Genomic DNA, 24,203 nt, shown 5'->3' on the forward strand with positions numbered 1-24,203 from the left:
GTGTTTCCCCTTTGCACTATCGCCATTGGCTTCACCCTGATGGTCAGTCTTGGTGCAGTGGCGCAGCCAATGATAAAACTCCAAATTCCTTCAAAGCTGGACCAGGGGAAAGAACGTTAAAAATATATTTTTCTTGCAACTACATTTAGTTGGAAAGATATTCACAGGATTCAGAACAAACTTTGCTCATGCCAGTATAGTTGCTAAATGGTTACTGTAATGAATACTGGGGGATGCTTGCATTTGAATGTGACTTCAACCTGGGAAATCTGTGGATCTGCTTCGAGCACATTAGTCTGGACATTGACAGGGTTGGGTGTTCAGATGGTGAAGCTTCAGATGAGTGCAGTGGAGTTTTAGCATAAAATATTACCCCTGACACTGCAGCACCCTCTCAGTACTGCATTGAAGTGTCAGCCTGGATTTTATGCTCGTCACCAGACTTGAACCCACAACCTTCTGACTCAGCAGGAGTAATGAGGGGGCTGCCACTGAAGCAAGGCTGGCAACTAGACCTCAATTTTAAGCTGCCTCTGATGGTGGAAACCGGACAGGGGCATTTAAAATATGGGCACCACTTAGTCCCTCTGAACCCACTGCCTTCTTGCCATGGCCTTCACATTAACCTGCTTCTTTCAGCAGATGAGCTGGGTAGCAGCAGGAAGGAAGTAGGCATTTGGTGGTGTCATCGGTACCCAATCTGCAATTAGAAGCTGAAAGCCAGGATGGGAGAGGGGGTGGGTGGGGGGGAGATGGGGGCTGGAAGTTGGGGCTATCTTCCTGTCAGGGGAACAATTGGGAGCTAGATCCTGAGGCCCAGAAGCTGGAAAGCTTTCTTGCAGACCCGGAGGGGCAGCTCCAGCCCCACAGAGAAGTATTGGGCCTCCATTACACTGGGCTACCTCTCTCTGTAATGTGGCCAGAACCTTGCCCCCCCACCCCACCCCACCCCAGCCCTTGGTTTCTACCGCAATCACCCCCCCGCCACCCATACACACACACGCACACACACACCACTGCTTGGCAGGGACTGGCTGTAGGTGAGAAGTATCCCATTAAAGGGTGGCGGGGAGGTGGGGGGCACAGTTCCAGATATAAACAGTTGAAAATTTACCCTTGTGTTCTATAAAGGTTAGGCCAGTAAAGCAGTAGGTGTGGTTACAAATAAATACCTTTGTAGTTTATGACCTGTTGTGTTCTTTGAGTTGTTGAATGCTTTGAATTAACAGAACAGATCTCCCTCTCGATCCAGCCGGCAGCGGTTTCCGCCCATTCTACATTGGCCTGCTGCTTCTTCCCAGGACTAACCACCCAAATCCAGGTCCCATAGTAATGCTGGACACTAGGAATGTCGCAGCTGGTGTGTATCACCGCTAGTACATGGGAAAAGGGGGAGGGCTTCAATCTTTGTAGTTTCCCAAGGGAGACTGGTCGATAATGGGCTTCTCATTTGGTGTTCCAATGCCTCCAAGCTTTTAAAAGAAATCTCCCGCTTGCCCAGAGACAGCTTGTCACGCTCATTATTGCAGTAAAGATCCCAATCCACCATTCCCCACCATCTGTCCAAAATGAACTTCTGGATCCTGGTGGAATTTTCCTGAAAGCCTACCTAATATTTTCAAATAACCATGACCCAGTGGTCAGGGCAGCAGCCTACAAAATTCCTCCTCTGTTGAAGACCCATGGAAGCCAGGGGGAAAATAGTCCACAATATGTATCACTTAGAACAGAGTATCAGTCGTTGCTTAGTTGGTGGGTGCTATTTTATTGCAAGTGCTTTTATGGCTTCACACATACATTCTTACGATGCAGAAGTTTATTCGGCCTAGCATGCTTCAGCCAGGTCTTTGGAGGAGCTATCTGCCAGGATTTAGTTCCTGTGACAAGGGCCCCCTTCACCGCTTGGAAACCAGTGGGAGCCCCGCTTCGCTTCTGTGGGGAGGCCTGACACCTTTCAAATGCACTCAGGTGCTTAACTGGCCAGCATCAGGTCTCCCACGGGATCAAGGACCCTGGAAGGTGGAGATCCCGTTCCCAAGAGCTGCTGACCAATCAGAAGCTGACAGCTTTCCATTGGCAGAAGTGCCACCCAGACCGGTGGCTGCTGGTAATGCTCTGAGTCCTACCCAGAAGACCTCCATGGATCCCAGGAGACAGGTGGGTGAGGTGGGATGGGGATCGTGGGGAGGGTCGCTGGATTGGACCAGCGGGATCAGCAGTGGTTTTCAGCACCCCACCCACCCCACCGCCCCACCCATTCCTGATGCCGGGTCCCTCGATCAGGCGCTGACTGCCTGTCAACAAGGTACCACCCCCTACTTCTCGGAGGCTGCAAGTTTGCTGGGCAGCCTTTGTGAGTCATGGGAAACCCATGTGAGTCCCATGAGGCTCCTGGTGGGCTCAGGGATAATTGGTGTCAAGTGGCTCATTAATAAGCCTGACTGGCATCCCGCCACCAACAGGATCCGGGGTTTTCCTGACGCCAGGAATCGGACGCGGCTACTCCCGCCTGATTCCTGCAAACTGCCCCCTGCCGCCATAATGCCAGCTCAGGAGGGTTGAATTAAGTTCCGCCATCCATTTAGTCCCACTTCGCTCTTCCCTCACCAACCCCCTGCTATCGGAAACACTTCCTCCTTATTTGTCCTGTCAAAATCTTTGTAATTTTGAACACGTCCTCATAATCTTCCCTTAATCCTCTCTGGTCTAAAAGAGAAGAATGCCAGGGTGGGATTTTCCAGCCCCTCAAGTCAACAGACCTTTACTGGTCCGTCAAATTTCCCATTCTGCTAGTGATGATTCCCACAGCGGGAGGGACCGGAGAATGTAGGTCCCTGTCTTTCTACATATTTTGCCTCTATTTTACTGTTAAATTGAAATGATTAGTGCATTCCTCACTGCTTTACAGCCCAATTCTATTGTTATGCTTTCATTTTCAATTGGTTTTACATGTGATCACTGGTCTCTTTGATGTTTTTGTCTGACCAGCGGATAAATGCTCAGGATTGCTTGAGGTTACCCACGCTTGTTACCTTTGCACTTGACACAGTTTCAGTTATCATTCGCGTGTGTCAAGCTGTCAATCACTTCCGTGCAGGTGATAGGGGAGAGAGCGACACCAATGAGTCATTGCCCTGATGATTCAGGGAGGTGGATACAGACCAGCTCAGCATTCAGCTCGTGGGCGGAAGTGTTGTGGCAGGTGTTGTGGTGGTTGGGTAGTCGGTATGAACCCATGGACGAGGGCCCCTGGAAACAAAATAGTCCTCAGCGAGTTGAGTATGGATTGGTGGTGGTGGCAGGAGTTGCGGGGTGGGGGAGGGTGGGGGGTGGGTGGGGGTGGGGGCGGGGGGAGTCGTTGGGGTTGGTGTCTGGTGTGGGTATCTGGTTAACAAGTTAATCACTGAATGAGTGGTGTGAAGCCCAGGGAAGGGGATGCCCAAAGAAACATTTTAAAATACTTTTCAAGTCACTTTCTGGGGCCTCCTGAGCAAGGACTCTTGTTACCGCCATCTTTCACAGAATCATAGAAATTCACAGCAGGCCATTCAGCCCAGTGTGGTCACACCGGCCAGTAAGTAACCATCTAGCCTAAGCCCATATTCCAGTTCTTGGACCGTAACCTTGTATGTTACAGCACTTCAAGTGTTTATCCAAGTGCTTTTTAGAAGTTCAGAAGGTTTCTGACTCGAACACCCTTTCAGACAGTGAGTTCCAAACTCCCACCCATCCTCTTGGTGAAAACATTCCCCCATGAAACTCCTCTAAATCTATATCCACTTTTTACTGACCCCTCAACTAAGATGAATTGTGCTTTCCTACCCACTCTATCTGGACCCTTCATAATTCCATACACTTTAATCAGATCTCCCCTCAGCCTTCTCTGTTCCAAAGTAAACAATCCTAGTCCATCCAATCTTTCCTCATAATTAAAATTCTCCGGTCCAGGCAACATAAATCTCCTCCGGACCGTCTCTGGCACAACCACGTTTCTCCTATAGTGTGATGACCAGAACCGCGTGTAGAATTCCGGCTGTGTCCTGACAAATGTTTCATACAATTCCGGCATAACTGCCCTGCTCTTATATTCTATGCCTTGGCTAATAAAGGTGAGTATCCCATAAGCCTTCTTGACCACCCGCTACCTCTCCAGCTACATTCAGGGATCTGTGCATAGACGCTCCAATGTCTCTCTGATCTGGTTGGTTAGAAACTTTCCATGCAGTCCTGTGGTTAGTGATGGTGCCTGTCTCCTGATGAGCCGGAAGTGGGAAGCCATTCAATGGCTGAACTGAGGCATGTGAAAATGCTGGGGTGTGAAGCGCATGAAAAATATATTAAAAAAAATATATATATATTTAAAAAATTATAAATTATTGGAAAAAGGGGGATTGGAAATCATTTATAATTTTTTTTATATATATATATTTTAAAATATATTTTTCATTTCCCACCTATTTCTATTATTTTTAAATGTATTTCCATCCATTGTTTTATCTCCACCTTTTAGCCTATTTCGATCCCTTCCCCGCCCCTCCCCCACCCCCACTAGGGCTATCTGTACCTTGCTCGTCCTGCTTTCTACCCTTAATGTCCCCATTAGCACATTCCTTAGATAATATCACCACCTTCAACACCCCTTTGTCCTTTTGTCTATGACATCTTTGGTAATCTCTTCCTTGCCTCCACCTATCACTGGCCCTCTATCCAGCTCTACCTGTCCCACCCCCCACCCCCCCCTCAACCAGCTTATATTTCACCTCATTTCTAATTTTCTTCAGTACTGATGAAGAGTCATACGGACTCGAAACGTTAACTGTGTTCCTCTCCGCAGATGCTGTCAGACCTGCTGAGTTTTTCCGGCTATTTTTGTTTTTGTTTCAGATTTCCAGTGTCCGCAGTATTTTGCTTTTATCCCCTGAGCTTTGGCCTGGGTCTCTGGTTTAACCAGTCCAACAACAATACCAATACACCACTATCTCCCCTAAATGCACTTAAGTAAAGATGCAGTTGTACGTTACTTAAATTGAAAATCTCAAGCCACACACAAGTTCCCCTTCCCACTTGCCAAGGCACATGTGTTTCACAGAATGAGATCACTTGAAAATGGTTTATCCCCACCCGAGGTTGTTAAGTACATCGTGAGATATTTCTGACTCAGAGCAGTCACTTGGATCAAAATCTCACTTCCTTCCTCATTACATCTCATGAGCCACCACTATCGTATTGTTTACTGTTTGGTGTGGTGCTCCCTTGTGACTGGGCCTCATTTCAAAGTCAAGTGATCTAAAAAAGGGATTAAATTAGACAGTGTGCGAAGGCTATGATGTTCTAACAATTAAAGGCAGTATGGAATGAAAATAACCCATTTAATTAATCGATTCTGTCCTGTCCAATAAATTGTGTAGAATTTGCTTGATTGTATGGCATTTTTTTAATATAATGAGAATTCAGGGTAAAAGGGGTGAGGAGCCACAGTGGAGAACTTTATTAAAGTTTTAAAATAAAGTAGGTAGAACGTGAAATTGCTGTTATTAGGTGACACAAGCTTGAGTTTGATAAGTCAATGCACTGCAGGAAGAAGAGATTGCAGGGGGCTTTGCAGTTCCAGATGTTTGAGATCGGGAAAAGAATGATTTGAAGTTGAAGGATAGACATAAGAAAATAAAGAATTGTGTGTTTGAAGCTTAGGAGGGAACAAGAATAGAACCTTCAACCATTCAGAATGCCTCCTTCCATGAAACTTGCAGGGGCCCAACACATTTTTAAAAACATCCAAATCCCAATTTTACAGCTCAGCTATGCTACCTGTTGGAGCAAAGACTGGATGTGTCCCTAAAAGGGAGGGTAAATGAACAGTTGAGTTACCTTGGAGTGCTCTACATTTCATCAGGAAGCACTGAAATGCAGCCTTGACAGAGACTGGGACTAGGGTTTGGGATGACTCCCTGTGATCTAATTCAGATACCCAGGTGTTGAAAGGTAGAACTGAGGCCTAGGCTGGAATTTTCCACCCCCGTTGGCATCAGGAATCATGGCGGGCTTGAGTGGACAATACGGCGAGAAGGCCAAAAGTCAGTTTTACGCTATCCTGAAACCAGTTTGTGATCGTCCGCTCTGCCCGTCAATGCATTTGCATTTCACCACCTTGTCTGCTTGCCAGAATCATCCCCCCACGTCAAATTTACCGCCCACGTTGGGGGGAAAACACACTGGCCCAGAACATGTCTGGACAAGAGTGACATGCAGAAGTTGGGACTTACTGCTAGGGCCTTGCTCACATTACAGACATCCGAGGAGCAGAAGATACTGGAGCCCGACATCAGCGGGACTCTGAAGGAACACATGCATCACACGCTCGATGGATTCTCATGGACATGGCTTTGCTGCAAAGCAGCTCATGGAAGGTCGAAGGTCTCCGTTGATGCTTTGGGATTGCTTCGGAACATCATTGCCTTGTCCATGGGCTGCTACGGATGATCGGCAAGGGGGTGGGAGAGGCAGCTCTAGGTTTGACTGGGAGAGGAAGGAGTACTGGAGTGGGGGGCAAGGTTGCCAAGGGGGGGAACAAAGATGCAGGGGGTGGGTTGAGGTTGGGAGGGGGGGAAACAAAGATTTCCAGGGTAGGTGAGGTTGGGGGAAGGGAATCCAGGGGGGGTGGGGAAGGAAGATGTAACGGCGGGGGGAGGGGGGAAATGCGGCAACTGGGGAGATAGATGTAAGGGGGGAGGAAGGTGTAAGGGAAGGAGTTCAGAAGGGGGAAGGCGTCCGGGGAAGGAAGGAGTCTGGGGGAGGAAGCAGTCTGGAGGGGGTTGGAGCTCTGGTGGGAGGAAGGAGCTGGAAGGGTGGGAGGGTGAGGGTACGACGGTAGCAGTAGGAGGGATGGTGAGGTGGTTGGTGGGGACTCGGAGGCAGACACGGACCCTGGGGGTGGGAAGGAGGAGGTCAGGGAGGTCAATGTGGATGGGGGTGGGATTCTTAGGAAGGTAGGGGACATGCACGTTGACCTGCACATCTTGGCAAGAAAAGGGTTCAGGTTGCTAGGTGACGGTGGGGAGGTGGAAGGCGATGCCGTAGGGACAACAGTGATGGGGGAAAAGGTATGGGCGACTGGGGGAGGGGAAAGGACTGGGAGCTGAGAAGAAACTTAACGACTACCATCATTGTCGAAATGGAAAGTGAGCGGAGCCTCGTGTTGGACGGGCACAGGTGCCACTGGGAGTGTGATCGGTGGGTGGGTGGAGATGCAGGTCAGATGGACAACTGAAAGAGAACCCGGCAGACAGCCTGAAAATGCTTAGGACAGTGGGATGAGTGTGATGGATGAAGGCTCTGCATGTGTGGGAGAATTTTTGCACAAGACTCTGAAAGACATACACTCCTTCCTCCAGACTCACTCATGATCCGGCTGCCTGCGGTTGAACTGGGGGGAAGGGCTTGCGAAGCCTGTCAATGAAGCTGAAAGACATTACACATTATTCAGTGAAAGTGAATATATTTTCAGATTATAAAGCAACAAAATGCATTCACTCATGCAGCCGCTTGTGATCAGAATTTCTTAATTTTTCTCGGCCTCCCACTTCTTCTAGGTCATGCCATGTAACTACAGCAGGGGTGGGGACAGCCTGTGTAATGGGTGGGCCTATTGCCTCTGATGACTTCGGTTTGTGTCCTCTAGAGAGCTGAGGCTTTGAGGGCTCCAGCGTGCCTTGGCTGTCCTCCTGTGGGCCAGCTGCTCCCTCTGTGGTGACAGAGGACGAGGTTGAGGGGCTAACAGGCAAAAGGGACTCGGAGGGAGAGGACAGCCTCTGAGATTCCTGAGTGGATAATCCAGGGGTGTCCAGCTGCCACTCCTCTTCCCTTCGGGTGCCTGAGTGCCCCGGCCTGACTCCTGAAGGGGAAGGAGCACCTGGAGGGACATTGAGGTGGCCCATTTCCCTCTTGCGTAGCTTACCCATGGCTACAGTGATGGAGTGCAGGATCAGGGTCTCCAAGGCGTCCGCCATTCTTCCCATAGAGACCTCCATAGGCGCGCTTGTGGGCACCACTTCAGTAGAGAGCAGATGGATGTTCTCCTCTGACTCACATTCCACTCTGGTGCAGGCTTCCAACAGCCCTGCATGATGTTCCCCTGACTTCTGCTGAGTCTCCAGAATGAGTTGGAAGGCTGACTCCAGAGGCTTGTCATCTGACTCACACACCCTTCTTGCCCAGCAGTCCTCTGAGTGCCAGGAAGATCGGCTGAAGCTGCCTCCTCTTGCTGTGGACACATGTCCGTGTGGAGACCACCGGATTGTGAATCTGAGCCTGCTCTAGATCTATGTCCCACCGAGGTGTGTCTCTATGCTGGTGGAGGGTGTGGGTAAGCGCTGTGATGTGTCTTCCAGGCTGCTTATTTCCAGCTCTTCAATGGAGGAGGTGTCCTCTTGGCTGGAGATGAGGATGTGGATGGAGCTGAGGGACTGGCTGGCTGAGGGTATCTGTTACTTGGCAGAGCTCCCTGTGAACCAAAGTAGAGATAATGAGTGCATGGCAGCACAGTCAAAAGCAGGAGCGAGCTCACTCACAGTTACATTGTGAGGGGATGATGTGGTACAGGATCCTCACGTGGATGTTCACCACCAACCTCACCATCGCCGCAGGCAGGGTCCACATCCTAACCATTCAGAGCTATAGCACACTCTTCAAAGTGAGTGAGGGGCCTAATGTGAGCCACTCCACCCTCGGTCTGGGACCTCTCCCTGCTGTTGTGAGCCAGCTTCTCCTGCATGAAAACAGATGGAGAGAGTGTGAGCAGGACACATGGCACTGCGGGGAATGTTTGTGTGGTGAGTGGAGCCATGGACAGGATGAGGACGTGAGCTCCAGAGGATATGAGCCTGATGGAGATGTGAGGGTGTGTGTGAGAGTTAGTGGTGTTATCCCTTGAGGTGTGAGATTCCTGTGGACGTGTGATGGGTTTGTGAGTGTGTGAGTTGAGAGTGATGAGAAGAGTGACTTACCCTGGCGGAATGGATGAGATTATCCATTCCTCCTGCAGTGGATAGTTGACCTCCTCTGTGCTCTGCTGGTGCTGACCACTCCTGCCACCTCCCCCCAGGTCGGATTGGTGACTCTGCTGGACCTCCTGCAGCCAGAGCCGGGGTGGAGGACATTGTGGCAGCCTTCCACTGCATCCAGCAGGCGCCCCAGAGGAGTGTCACTAAATTTGGGGGCTGCTGTTTTATTTGATTTCGGGGACATCTGTCTCCTGGAGCAGTCTGAAGACACGAAGGTGGCAGGCTCTCTGGTGCACTTTAAATTTGGCCCTTGGAGCGAGGAAGCGCTGAGGTCATGGTGTGGCTGGCAAATCCGAGCCCGCTCGCCAGCGAGCTGGCATGTTCCCCGTGAATGTATTATTAATGAGGCGGGATGCAGAGGGAATGGAATGATATGGCATGAAAAGCCCCCATTGTGGCTGGCAGGTAAAATATTCTTTTTCCTCCCCATTACCGCACTTAGTGCAAATCTGGGACGATTCTGCCCCTAGCCCTCACACACTTCTTATTTTTTATTTACAGAGACACACATTACAAATGTACACCTCAAAACCCAACAACAACAGTTTCAGTCTGCTCCTATATCCACCTTTTTTGAAGATCCCATAAACAATTAAATGCCCCATTTGCAACCAAAAAACAAACCAAAACTTTAAAGAAAACCTAATAACCAAAAATACAATAAAATAGTTCCTATATATACCTCTTTTGTAGCACCTGTGATGCTCCTGTATACTCTAGAACAACCAATTAAACAAAATTAGGAAAATGAGGGTCAAATTAAAAGGCAGCCTGTTAAAGGGATGCTGCAAAAATATAGGCAAAATCTTAAAGGTAACTTACAACATTCACATTAAAACATGATTAAAGGGGTTGATAAAGCGATCCAGTCCCCATGGCGCCCATCAGGCACGGAAGGCCTCGATTGTGCCGGTGGACACCGTGTGCTCCCTCTCCAGGTTCACCCAGCCACAAACACAGCTGTGGAAGAGGGGCAGGCGGTCAGGCTGGACGACCCCCTCAGTCGACTGCTGGCTGAACCTGTTGATGGCCAATTTGGCCAGGCCCAGGAGCAGGCATACAAGGAGAAGCTCCCGTATAATCTTTAGAATGATTGACCAAAATGGAGTTGGTGTATTTGGTGACCGTTTTTTGTGCCTTTGGAGACGACGTGTTTGGCCAGTTCCCCTGGCAGCATGAGGCAGACGGCGCTCTGGATCTCCCTGGCTGAGGTGGCGTGGGCGCTTGTTGTAGCGAATGAGGTGCAAGGCCTCGAAAACAGAAGAATTCATAACATCGAAGCACCAGTGAAAGCCAGTTAACGCCCGCCTGAGTACAACTAAATATTCAATTAATATACAGACAGCTATAAAAAAACCTAAGGAATGGAAATGGAAAGACAAGATGTCAATGTAATTTAACCTTAATTGGTGCAAATCAGACTATTGGGGTATAATTTTTCCCGGATAATTTTGACACTAAAGAGCCTCTGAAATGGCAAGGGTAGGGTCTTATGTTTTTGCTCACATTTAGCACAAAGCACTACCTTGGTAAAAGAGTTGAAGCTTGCTGTATGCACAGTTACTTGAAGGATCATTAAGCAGTTGATTGCTACTTAAATTGCCTGCTTGCACTTGTTAAGGAGGCTGAATGACACTTTGAAGGCCAGTGCTCAATCTCGCTCCCTCTCCCAACAGGCACTAGCAGGTTGGAGGGGATTTTGAGTGCTACCTAAAAGTATATCACCGTTTATTCTTCACTTGCTGCTCAAGGCTTGAAGGGAACTTTTGAAATGCAGCAGGGAATTTTTTGGGGCAGTTTGTCAAGATATGACCACTGTTTGACCAACATTTATTTCAGAAATTCTTTGAGGACTTCACCTAAATGAATGAGTGCCGTGCTCCTCAACCTTATTGGATGTCTAATTAAAGTAACCAGGAGACAAAGTGCTTGTTCATTAGTGTTTTGCACCTTTGGATGGAGCAGAAATGGGAGGAGAATATGAGGTCAGGTGAGGCAGCAGAACAAAGAGAGACAGGAAGGCGAGGGGAATACCTCCCCACAAGGGTACAAGAAAAATATATGCCGAGAATATATTTTTCATCCACATGCTGCCCCTCAGTGACAAGATCTAAAAACACACCAGTTTCCAAATGTAGGCTGATGATACCCAGCTCTGCCTCACCATCAACTTCTCTCAACTTGTCTCTTTCTACCACGTGCCCTTTACCTTCCAGATTTGTTTTTGGGTGTCAGCCTTGAGCTGTTGGAAGGCTGCATCTTAACTTGCGACCTTGGGTTGTTCTGCCAGACAATGAAGGCTGCTCATTTTCAGAGGTCACATATTTCAGCATTGTTTTCATCAAACCAGCTGTGGTGGCCACAGTGCTCGAACCTAATGGTCTGGACACAGGAGTCTAGTACAGCTGGCTTTATTTGATCCTACTGCTCTGCAATTAATTTGATTTGAGAAGATTTTCCAGATTGACTGTGAGCTGCACTTGGAATTCCTCTCTTTGGTCAAGCTGCTTTAGGGCTGAGGCAATGACCTTCTTCCTCTTGGACACATGGACCTTGCAATGTCTTGGTGCTAGGTGGATGGTCATCACTGATCGATTAAGTCTATGATCTGTCCAGCAGGCATCAGTCCCCTGCATGGATCGAGCGATCCAGACATCATTTAGATCTTTGACCTGAACAATGATGTAATCCAGGAGGTGCCAGTGCTTTGAACTAGGATGCCTCCATGTATTTGTCCTTCTGGCAGAAGACGGTATTTGTTATAATGAGGCCATGCTGAGCACACTTTGTGGTCATGCTGAGCATTCTTTCATTGGCTTCACCCACCTCGTTTTCCCCACCAGTTCCACTCCAGGCATGGGAGTCACACCCAACCCTGGCATTAAAGCCCCTCAGAAGGATGATTTTTTTTCTTCTTTTGAGATGGCAGTGAGGACTTCATCAAGGTCAGAATAGAACTTTTCCTTAACATCTTCACTGGAGTCAAGGGTCGGGACATAAGCACTGATGACGGTGGTGTATTGCTTACGGCTGGGCTGTAGATAAACTGTCATGAGTCTTTCATTTGTACAATAGGGGAATTCTGGCAGTTTATCTAAGATCCTATTCCAGAGGGCAAAACCAACTTGGTGGAAATGAGGGTCATTGTCAGCCTTTCCTTTCCAGTAGAGGGCATATCCTCCTGTTCCTGCAGCTGCCCTTGCCCAGGAGAGTGGGCCTCACTGAGGGCAGCTCAGTGAGGATGTCAGTTTGGAATGTTGGTAGCTCAGGTGATACAATTGCAGTTCTTTTTTCTGGATGGTCACTCTTGGTATTATCCATGAGTGTTCCAACATTCATACTTGAGCAAAAGTGACATCCAATTAAATATAGGGAAGACATCAGAAGCCATTTTCTTCAATCCCAGCCACAAACTTCTGTTTCCTAGCTACTGACTCCCTCCCTCTCACTGGCTATCGTCTGAAACAGAACCGGACTGTTCACAACCTCGGTGTCATTATGATCCTGAATTGAGCTTCCAACCACATAACCTCACCATCACTCAGACTGCCTATGTTCACCTCCATGACAATGGTCACCTCTACCCTTGCCTCACCTCATCTGCTGCTGAAACCCTCATCCATGCTTTAGGTCTCTCTAAGTGTGACTATTCCAATGCACTCCAGGCTGGCCTCCTTCATTCTGCCTGCTGTAAACCTGAGCACATCCAAAACTCTGCTGCCAGTGTCCTGACCTGCACCAAATCCCATTCACCATCATCCCTGTGCTCACTGATCTACACTGTCTCCTGGTTAAGCAACACCACAATTTTGGAATTCTCATCCTTGTTTTCAAATATCTCCATGGTTTCTTCCTTCCATTTGTCTATAATTTCCTCAAGCCCTACAACTCTCTAAGATATCTGTGTTCTGACCTCTTGAGTATCACCACTGTAATCGCTCCACCATTGGTGGCTGTGCCTTCAGCTGCTAGGGCTCAAGTTCTGGAATTCTCTAAACCTTTCTGCCTCTCTTCCTCTCTTTTCTCCTTTAAGACACCCCTTAAAGCCTACCTCTTTGAACAAACCTTTGGTCACCTGCCCTAATATCTCCTCAATGTCAAAAATCTTTGCTAACACTCTTGTGAAACATCCTGAGGCGTTTCTTTACATTAAAGGCATTATATAAATGCAAGTTGTCATATAATATTTGAGTTAAGTGCAACAGATAATCAGTTTGGTTTTCTTCAAAGGAAAACTGAACACATATCAACTAAAGACACCTTACCAGCCTCTTATTGTTTTGATAAACCGCTTTCTTCACTGGCTGGACCTCCACCTAATGAGAACAGTAGTTTGATATTTCCTTTACTTTTCAAACAATTTTAAGCATGAATAAAATCTCACTATGATAGTTTGTTATGTGCATATTGTGGTTGTGGGTTATGCCTTGAAAGAAAGTGTTAAAATATCCAAAGTGAATGAATATTAGGGTTACAACACTGCATTGATATCAGGATAACCGAACTCCATTGATATCAGGATTAGAGGATAGCATTTATGTCAGGAAGGGAGTGAATTTGGCAACTTAACCCAGCTTTTTGGATAACTATTTGTCTGGGTGTTTCTTCCTTTTAGTTCCAAAATCCATCTCTTGGGCTTAGGGACCAGTGAAAGGCATTAACAACAGCATTGGTGGCTGTGTGCGGACAAGCACAGACAATGCCATAACTGTGCAAAGGATGATAGTGTGTGGAACTAGATGAAAGGTTACATTCAGCTCAAGAATGATGACAAAAATCAAAGTACACTTGTTATATTTTAATCAATTTTTTCCCCAGAAATGTTCTGAGGAAATGTAGGCTGCAATGAATCTGATTCTGCTCAGCAATCTGAAATTAGATTAAAATATGGTGAGTGCATTCTTTTAGAATATGTATAGCAGTGGACCATTACTAACAGAACTGGAAAAAACAAGGAGCAGAATTTTTCATATGGCGGGCAGACTGGGCGGGAGTGGGTGGGGGCGGGTGGGGGCGGGAGCGGGGACAGGGGCACAGCCAATCGCCGCTCACGATTGGCTCTGTGCTGCCATTTTATGTGACCAGGCCAATTAAGGCCCACCCAAGGTAAATTGCAGCTCCCAAGATCAGCGGGAAGGGGCGGGAAGGGGCGGGCAGCGGCGGGAGGCCAATGTCCGCCGGGTCTGATGGCGACCCGGCGGCCTATTCAAAAATGGCGCAGGCAGCTGTCCTAAGGCTGCCACTGATTTCGGTCAGAAGCTACATCACGGAGAACGTATTCAGAGAGCAGGCCAGGCGGGAGGGCAGGTCGGCAGGGCAGTCAGCCCCGATGTTCTCCCAATAGTGTCTCGTTGCCCTCCTCAAGGAGGTGGCAGCACGCTGCGAGATCCTGGCGCCAAGGGACGGGCGGAGGAGGCCCCCCCCCCCACCTAACAAACATGCCTGGGAGGAGGTGGCATCACAGGTAAGATCCCACGATGCGGTGAGACGCATCTGGGTGCAGTGCCGCAAGCGGTTTAATGACCTCTTGCAATCGGGAAGGGTGAGTACCATGTTGGCATGGGTCACTTAGCACAGCAGTTAGGAGCCCCCACCCCCTCCCCCTCCCAGCTTGGAATTTTGTTTCTGTATTCATTCATTCGCTCATGGGATGTGGGCTTTGCTGGCTGGGCCAGAATTTATTGCCCATCCCTAGTTGCCTGTGAGAAGGTGGTGGTGAGTTGCCTTCTGGAACCGCTGTGTTTGGTGCAGGTACACCCACAGTGCTGTTAGGGGGCGAGTTCCAGGATTTGGACCCAGTGACAGTGAAGGAGCGGCGAGAAATCTCCAAGTCAGGATGCTGAGTGACTTGGAGGGGAACTTCCAGGTGGCGGTGTTCCCATCTATCTGCTGTCCTTGTCCATCTAAGTGGTAGTGGTCATGGGTTTGGAAGGTCTTAGAGTGCGAGTGGCAAATGTGATGGAGGCAGCATCTGGGCAAGGGGGTGAGCCCTGGCTGCTGGGAATGAGTGTCCTGCAGCTCCAGGGTCATGAATCGTTGAGCCCCGCAAGGTTTCCTCAGGTGGGGGTGACAAGGCTGCAATGGCAACGCAGGTACAGGGTGGACTAATCAATGCTCCTCTGAACGTTCAGGAGAAGACAGCACACAATAATGCTGAGTGGCTGTGGACTGGTGGAGGGCAGCCCCACCTTTTCATCATCACCAGATATGAGCAGGAAGCGCTGGGGCTGGAGAAGCACCATGCACCCAGATCAACCGGCCGCGGTGAGGTTGGGGTGCCACTGGGAGGTAAGAGTGCTGTGCACTGAGGTCACAATGTCTGTCATTGCAAGCATTCCACTGCTGACTGTACATTGATTTCAGCCTCCAACATGGGATCCCCATTGATAATGGATGGAGGAGCGAATCCTGATCCGGGTGCCAGGCTTACACACTAACAGCGTAACCACTTCAACTAATCAATTGTCCTTGTTCTTCCTTTCAGCCTCACCAGAGCACGCCCACACGCAGGAGGCAGAGGGACCACCACTGACCCCTGAGGACCCTGAAGATATAAACAAACCAGCGTCACACCCTCTCAGCCAGGCAGGCACCAGCGCAGATACCAGCACCTCGGTGGGGATAAGATCGTCGGATAGTATCTCAGTGCACAGCGGTGAGGGCACTTCACACTCGCTTGAGGTGCGGGCAGAGACAGAGAGTGCCCAGGGCGCTGGCACTCAGAGGACTGCGGGAGACCAGGAACATGCCCAGTCGGTGGCTGATGATGAGCCTCTGGAGTCATCCATGTGGCAGCAGACGCTGGAAGTCCAGCAGGACGTGCTGGAGGACCTGGCGGAGATACATGAGGGAATGTGTGCCATGGTCTCTGTGATGGAGGAGTCCATGCGAAGCATCAGCAATGCAATGACCCTCATGGCCAAATGCAATGTCTCCCCCATGGAGAGAGTGGTGACTCTCATGGAGAGGCTCCTCCAGGAGAACAATCAGGGCTTCCTGGGGTTGCGCTCGGACCTGCAGCCCTCACAGCGGCAATGACCTCAGGTGGTCACTGTCAGTGTGGGACTTGGATTGGGCACCCAGTATCCCAGCTAGGTGCCCATCCATCAATGGTGAGCAGGGAGGTCCAAAGTGATCTTACATTGGCGCATGAGCTGCTTGTTGTCCCTGTGGTCTCCTCTCAGGGCGCTCTGGATGACGGCAGCAGCTCCTCCGCCCCTCTGCCAGTGACTGTGGCATCCGATGAGGCTGCGGCAATTGGGGAGGTACCAGCCATGCCACTGGCCGCTCCCTCCCAGGTGGGGCCAGCACAGGCTCCACGGGCCAGAGGATGCCCGCCAAGGTCATCAAAGTGAACAGGACAGCAGAGTGAGCTGGCTGTCTCAATGCCGGTGCCAGCGAGGGGGCAGCATTTAGGTGTGGCACCTGCAAGCAAAAACATAAAGCACCTTAGGCACAACACGTACTTATTACTGGTGGTTTTCTTTTGCCCCACTTTTAAGTTACTGTTAAGTTGGTGTGCTGTTCAACATCTTTTGATTGGCTTTGAATTCTGTATGCCAAGCTGCAAATCATTAAATGTGTTGGTTCTCAACAAGCCTCTGGGTGCTTCATTAGTTCTGAAGGTGCAGGGTAACCCATGGTGTTATGTGTGGCTTGTTTGTCATTGAACTTTATTGAGATGTCGCATAGTGCATGTTGTTGACCAAGCAAATGTTGCTCTCAGCTATTGAGTACAGAGCCTGCAGCCCTGGCATGTGTTGATGGTTCATCTTTAGTAGGCTAGCTGAAGGAGCGTTGGAGCCTCCCAGGTGCTCCTGCCTCCCTGGAGGTTGCCCAGGTCAGTGTCTATCCCCTCAGCGTTCTCCTGAGCGTGCTCGGCCTCGGACTTAGTATTGGACTCATCGTCTGCTGCCAGAGCAGCTGCCTCAACGTCTTCTTCCTCCACTGCGTCCCCCCTTTCCAGCGCCAGATTTTGGAAAGCGCAGCATGCAGCCGCTATCAGTGACATACTACCTGGGGGGTACTGGAGTGTGCCCCCTGAGCGGTCCAGGCATCGGAAGCACATCTTGAGAAGACCGATGGTTCTCTCCACCACAGCCCTTGTGGTGCCGTGGCTCCTATTGTACCGCTGCTCAGCTTCTGTTCTTGGATGGCGGAGAGACGTCATGAGCCACCTTTGAGGGGATAGCCCTTGTCACCCAGCAGCCATCCATCCAGCCGGGCTGGAGCACTGAAGAGTCTTGGCACCTGGGAGTGTCTGAGGATGTAGGAGTCATGGGAGCTGCCTGGGTGCCTTGCACAGACTTGTAGAATCTGCATCCTGTGGTCACACACTATCTGCACGTTCATGGAGTGAATCCCTTCCTGTTGACGAAGGCACCGGGCTCACCTGCTGGCGCCTTGATGGCCACATATGTAGAGTCTAGAGCACCCTGGATGCGGGGGAAGCCAGCAATGGCTGCAGCCTCTGGGTCACTCAGCCTGGCTGGCCTCGTGCATGTGGTAGTTAATGAAAGTCAATGCACGCCTGAACAGAGCGTCTGTCACCAGCTTGACACAAGTGTGGACAGCTGATTGGGAGACTCCACAAAGATTACCCACCGACCCCGGAAAGAGCCGGAGGTATAGAAGTTGAGTGCCACTGGCATGGGGTGTCCACCCACACAGTTGGAACTAGTCTCAGGGCCGATCAACTGACAGATGGGGGTCATTGTCTCCCTTGAGAGGTGGAGCCTCCTTCGGCATTGCACCTCAGACATATTGAGGTAGCTGCATCGCCGCCTGTAAACCCTGGCAGCAGGATAGTGGCACCTTCTGCGGCCTCTTCCACCTTGGACTTCCTGTTGACCCTGCGCCCCTTGTGCCTGCGCCTCTCCTCCCACAGGTGGCTCTCCCTCCTCCCCCTTCTGCCCCTCTCTTCTTCCTCAGAGGAGGTGCCTCCAGTGGAGACCACAATCCCCATTCCCGGGGTAAGGGAAGGCTGTCTGGTACCTGGAAGGCCCCAAATGTTATGATTCCTCCAAAGTCCTGAACTGAAGCCTGTTATTTCTGTCAAAGCAGCTCTGAAGCAAAATGAAGTTGCTCTGTCTACACAAGCAAGTAGCAATAAGTAATAAGCTAAAGTGCTAACAACTCGCATTAGTGAGCCCACTCACCCCTCTTTTCCCGCCCGTGGATGAGGTTTTTGAAAATGTGGCCCTACCTACCTGCCTGTTGAGTCCGTGCGACACCCTGAAAATCTCACGGGCTGCGAAAAATCGTATTCAATTGGTGCCTCAAGGGCCTTCACTGGCCCGTTAATTAATGGCGGGCGCCCCTCCGAACACATAGTGCGCCCACCTTCCGAAATATCGTGATGGTGTGTGGTGATGTCAGGATGCACGCCTGACGTCATTGCGCGTCATTTTATGCGTCGATGTGTCGGGTATGCCCCTGCACGCCAACTGAAAAATTCTGCCCAAGATAAAGCAATAAAAAGGAACAGAGGTAAAAGCAAAATACTGTGGATGCTGGAAATCTGACATAGAAACAGAAAATACTGGAAAAACTCAGCAGGTCTGGCAGCGTCTGTGGAGGGAGTATCAGAGTCAATGTTTTGAGTCAAAAATAACTCTCCTTCAAAGAAGAGTCATATTCGACTTGAAATAGTAACTCTGCTTCTCTCTCCAAAGGAACAAAATCCCTGTGTGCCAATTAGAGTACTGCCCCCTCACATCTCTGGAATTTGGGTTGGCCCGAATCCAATGTATGGAACATATGTCTACTGTCCTTTGGTGGATGTCAAGGGCCTTCAAGTGACATATGTTTCATAAGGTTTTAACTTAGTGCAAGATTGAGTTTACACCAGAAATCCTAGTCAGAGGTGATAATAATCAGTGTGAGGAATGTCATGCTGGAGCAACAAGGGAGTGTCTAGTTAACACAGAGCACTGCAAGAGACTTTAAGCCTGAGGCTATTAAAAAAAGAAAGACTTGCATTTATATAGCACCTTACATGACTACTAGATGTCTCAGTGCTTTACCACCAATTAAATAGTTTTTTGAAGTGTAGTCACTGTTGTAAAGTAGGATTTGGGTGGAATATGCTGTTTCCGTGCCTCACTGTGTTAGTGTCCCCACCCTTGTCAGCACAACATTTAGAAATAAATAGAACATAACTAAAACATTGTGGTAGCTCCGGCTACTGGTGTATTTCGAAACTATTGGTTCTGTACAGGTCAGCAGAAATAATTTAGAAGTGAAATTAAAATCAAAATCTCTAAAGAGGGAACATGACTTATGATGCAGCAAAAATAAGTGGAAGTGTCTCATCTTTATTTCTCAAACTTTTCCACGTGCTGGGATAAAATACACTCATGTTCACAAAGTTAATTTACAATGTCATGTTAAGTTAGGTTGCTACCCACAGAAATTGTTAACAAGTGCTCATGATTTTTACATCTGTATGCATGTGAGGAATTTGTCACCAGCATCTGTTTTTTCTTGATATGAAAATATTATGTAGAATTACTCTCGAGGCTGTAGTGGGTACACAATTTATATCCATAGTGGCCGTTCTTTGGTGTTACGATTGCACGTAGAGGCCCAAAGTCGTATCTGCAGTTCATGCACATACAGCTAGAATGGATTGTGCTGGATGCCATATTGCTCAGGGAGTTAACACGTGGACAATGAGCATCTGTGGGAGGTATGCGGAATAGGCAGATCATGATGTCAATCAGTGTCCAACGGTGATGTGACATGAGTGCTGCCATTTTGGAGCCCAACACCCAAGTTAATGCTGTTTCTTAATTGCACACGGCTGAACACACTTTCAATAACAGGAAGGACCCCCCGACCTCCAAACACAATGTTTTTTAAATAGATTAACAACTACTTTTAGGTTGGTTTCTGATTGATTTCTTCTGATTTTTTGCTATGATTGTCCAAGTGTTTGGTATCTTCTAGACTTGATTAAAGTTGCAAAGGTCTACGGGCAGTGGTGTAGCAGCTGAGGAAAGACCTTGTTCTGACTTCAAGAATTCCCCACAAACCTGCTGATACGGGTGCATTGGTAGGCATTCCCCTTGGAATAGAGGATGTCCTGGAGAATGAACACAGAGCACACACAGCAGGACAAGAGGGAGGAAGAGGAGGAAGAAAAAGGCTCCATTGAAAGACCATATCCACTTTTGGTTTTTAGGGAGTCATTCTCCTGCCTGAAGCTTTGTGAGGAGCAATGTGTGCATCACCTGTGCCTCACAAGGGACGCTCTCACTGAAATCTGTCACCTTCTGCAGCCACAGCTGCAACTTTAAAGCAGTGCAAAACCCACATTGCCCATGACTGTGAAGGTGACCATAGTGATGAATCTTTTTCCGTGTGACTCCACCCCCTGGCTGGAGCTGGAGATATTTGCAGCATCTCTCAGTTTTCCATCCGCTGTTCTTTAAAGCAGGCCCCTGAGGCTCTGCAGCCCAAGAAAGTTGCATACATTTCACCCCCTTGTCTAAGAGCAGCAGGAGGATTGAGAGAATGAAAGAGCTGTCCACAACCGAGTGACCGAGTGTTGCAGACTGACACATTCCAAGATCCAGGACTATAGGCCGAGGGGCCCACACAATGGACAGGCTACAGTCTATGGTCTTCCTGTCATTGTGTACTGTGTACGGTGGGCTGGAACCCATCTGACATGAAATGTATATTGTAAATATAACCCATAATTGTAACTATTGTGAGGCACCTCAGGGTGCCACATCCTGTACTGAAAGAAATTAAACAGTATTGCGCTTTATATCATGTCAAATTTGAACTGTTATGTAATGTGCTTTTCCATAGTTTATGAATGAAGTGTATTTTTGGAAAACAAATGGCTCGATGAAGATTACAGGGTTCCATGTGTTATAGGGTGTCACTGAATGAACGCACATTTCCTTGTGGCCACCACATACCAACTCTATCTTATACCATGACCGAGAGGGATTTCACTTTCTCAGTATCCAGCTGCTCTGTGATCATACACAGAGAATCAATGCCCAGTGTCCTGGCAGCATGCCTTCTGCAACCTGTGGCAGTCCACTGTGCCAGCTGTGTTTGAGACACCCGGGTGTCTATTGGATAACAAGGGCTAGCAGCTGATGACATGGCTGATGACTCTGGTACACAACCCATGCGCATGTGTGCAGCATATATACAATGAGAGCAAGGCTGTCACACAGACTGTGATAGAGCAGACCATTGACATGCAGAGACAATGCTTCAGCAGCCTGGACCGCTTTGGAAGGAGCCCTGCCATACTGGACAGAGCGGGTCTCAAGACTTGTGGTTATCAGCTGCATGCTACACACCTTCACCATCTTGCAGGGTCAGCCTTGCCACTAGTTAGACAGCGACCAGCCACGAAGCAGGAGCATGAGGAGGTGGAAGATGAGGAAGAGGGAGGGGAAGGGCATCCTAGGCGGTCCCATTCTGCCTGGGCTGCACGCAAACAACTCATCCAAATGTGATACAAGTGAACATAACACCATCACCAACATTTCCACACCTTGGGTTGAATCTAATGCCCACCTCGGAGATGGGTTTGGAGGCAGGGAGGGCCATGTGATCAGATCAAGCAGGAAGGTGCGGGTGGAGATCCCACTACCTCCCTCCGATTTAATCAAGGGTGGGAAGGCTCAAGGATGGCTTTCCCGCCCTCAGGCCAACTGAAGCCAATAAGTGGCCACTTAAGGAATATCCTCGTGGGCAGGCTTGGGCCTGGTAGGAGGGTCCCTACTTGTTTGACACTCTGAGCCTGGCGGAGACACCTGCTGATGGAAATGGATGGGCCTGGAGTAAGACCCACCCTGCCCTTTAAATCAAACCACCTCCACTATCCTCCCCTCGCTGGGCCCTCCCTGCTGGGCCCTGGCAAACCCATTCCACACTTGTTTCCTTGGGCTCCAGCAATGATATATGCCAACAAGCATACATACATTCATACGTACGAACTAGGAATGGGAGTAGGCCACTTGGCCCTTCAAGCCTGCTCTGCCATTCAGTAAGATCATCCCTGTTGTAGGTCACACTGCAATTCCATTCCCAATGGCGCTGCTGGTACTGGAGAGCTGCCAGCCTCTGATTGGCTGGAAGCCCTTGGAGGCAGGCTATCTGCCCTGCACCAGGATTTCCGGGATGAAATTCACCTCACATGAGCTGAGAAGCCTGATGGCAGGCAGGCGGGTGCCAGATTGGGATCAACTCGAGCAATCTTCAGCTCGGCGGGCACGCGTGGGTGTCAGAGCCAAGCCCGCTAACAATTAAAGGGCCAATTTAGGCCATTAAAAAGACAATTGGTCCTGATTTTAATCTGCCTGTTCGATTTCATGCTTGTCGCACGGGCAAAACGGGCAGGTTTTTAATGAAACCTCTCCAAGGGCTGGATAAAAAAGCTCAGCTGCATTGCCAGTCTGAGTAGCGAGGGATTTAGCAGATAGTTTGCTGCTGGTTGCTTATTTGAACTTGACAGCTTCATCTCTGTTCTGAGCTTCAGTTTTAGCATTTCCAGGTTTCATTTCAGGACTTGTTGGTGTCTCCAAGGCCCCTGGAGGATTTATGACCGTGTGGACCCTTCCAGGTATCAGACAGCCTCCTGTAACCCTGGTAATGGGGATTGTGGTCTCCGCTGGAGGTACCTCCTCTGAGGGGGAAGAGAGGGGTAGAAGGGAGAGGAGGCCGGGTCTCCCTATGCAGCTTCCAGGGGAGGGACCTGTGGGAGGAGAGGCGCAGGCACAAGGGGCACAGGGCCAGCAGGGAGGAAGGGGCCACAGAAGACGCCACTATCCTGCTGCCAGGGTTTACAGGCAGCGATGGTCCTCAACTTCTATGCCTCCGGCTCTTTCCAGGGTTCAGTGAGGGATCTGTGTGGAGTCTCCCAATCAGCTGTCTACAGTTGCGCCAAGCTGGTGACAGAAGCTCTATTCAGGCAGGTAATGACATTTATTAATTTCTGTATGGACGAGGCCAGTCGAGCTGAGTGAGCCAGAGAGTTTACAGCGATTGCTGGGCTCCCCTGTGTCCACGGTGCAATCGAGTGCACACATGTGGCCATCAAGGCACCAGCGGGTGAGCCCGGTGCCTTTGTCAGCAGGAAGGGCTTCCACTCCGTGAATGTCCAAAGATAAAGAATATCTGTGACCACAAGATACAGATTCTGCAAGTCTGTGCAAGGTACCCTGGCAGCTCCCATGATGCTTACATCCCTGGACACCCCCAGGTGCTGAGGCTATTCAGTGCTCCAGCCCAACTGGGTGGATGGTGCAGGGTGAAAAGGGCTATCTGTTGAAAAGGTGGCTAATGACATCTTTCCACCACCCAAGAACAGAGGCCGAACAGTGTTTCAATACGAGCCATGCCTCCACAAGGGCGGTGGTAGAGAGGACCATAGGTCTGCTCAAGATGCGTTTCCGATACATGGACCGTTCATCACCATCCACTGCAGTACCCCCCAGAGTGGGTGTCACTGATAGTGGGTGCATGCTGTGCTCTCCACAATCTGGCACTGGCAAGGAGGAAGAGGATCTTGAGGCTGCTCCACAGGCCACAGACGATGAATCTAGTAGTGAGTCAGAAGAGGAACATGGTGAGGAGAACGCTGAATCAGACCTCTGTATCCTTCAGGGAGGCAAGGATACCAGGGATGCCTTGATCCAATGCTCCTTCAACTAGGCTGCCAAAGATCTGCTCCCACCTCATACCTCCATCCTGGATATTTGAAATGGCCCTTTCCTTTGAACCCAAAGCCCACTCAGTGCCTGTGCAATAAAGTTTCGAGCCACTCATGTCCAGCATGAGGTACTGGCGTACCCTGCACCTACAAAACAAGTGAAGCATACTCAGGTCATTAAGACAAAAGCAAAATTTATATTGTGTTGGCACTCACGTCAAATTCACATTACTATATCTGGTGTTAATACCCACGCCAGTAAACGTATTAACAAAACATGGCAGAACAAAAGATCACTGGTGAACAGTCCCTCTTGTGCTCCTGATGCCTTAAACTTACATTTGTGAGTGTTGTGTCTTTGTGCCCCATCTTGCAGGCAGTAGCATTGGAGGCAGTCTGCTGACTGTGCTGTCCTGTAGGCGTTGATGACCTTGGCAGTTATCCTCTGGCCAGTTGAG

Source organism: Cetorhinus maximus, chromosome 17 (assembly GCF_964194155.1).
Source record: "Cetorhinus maximus chromosome 17, sCetMax3.hap1.1, whole genome shotgun sequence".
NCBI classification, from domain to species: Eukaryota; Metazoa; Chordata; class Chondrichthyes; order Lamniformes; family Cetorhinidae; genus Cetorhinus; species Cetorhinus maximus.